Raw genomic sequence first — 337 nt, forward strand, 5'->3', positions numbered from 1 at the left:
AATTATTATTTTCCAAATTCACTCATAAAAAAGATGAGCAAAATACAAAAAAATGACTGACTGGATTGACTTCATGTTTTTTTGCCTTGCTCTTTTGCTCCCTGATGTAGTATTCAGATCCTTCTCAGATCTTTGTTTTGTCTTAAAACAACTCACAATATCCTAAATGAAAACTCTCAAACTGACTCAAACTGAGAGTTTTTAAATGGAAATGTCCATTTAAAAACATAAGAGTTCAGAGCATTTCACTGAAAGGCTCTGATGAGACATTATGAGCTCACTGGCTGATTCTCACAGCGCTCTGGAGACATAAATAAATAAGTAAAAGAAAACAAAA

Source organism: Haplochromis burtoni, unplaced genomic scaffold (genome assembly GCF_018398535.1).
Source record: "Haplochromis burtoni strain Fernald_Lab_line unplaced genomic scaffold, NCSU_Asbu1 Contig_8, whole genome shotgun sequence".
In the NCBI taxonomy this organism is placed as follows: domain Eukaryota; kingdom Metazoa; phylum Chordata; class Actinopteri; order Cichliformes; family Cichlidae; genus Haplochromis; species Haplochromis burtoni.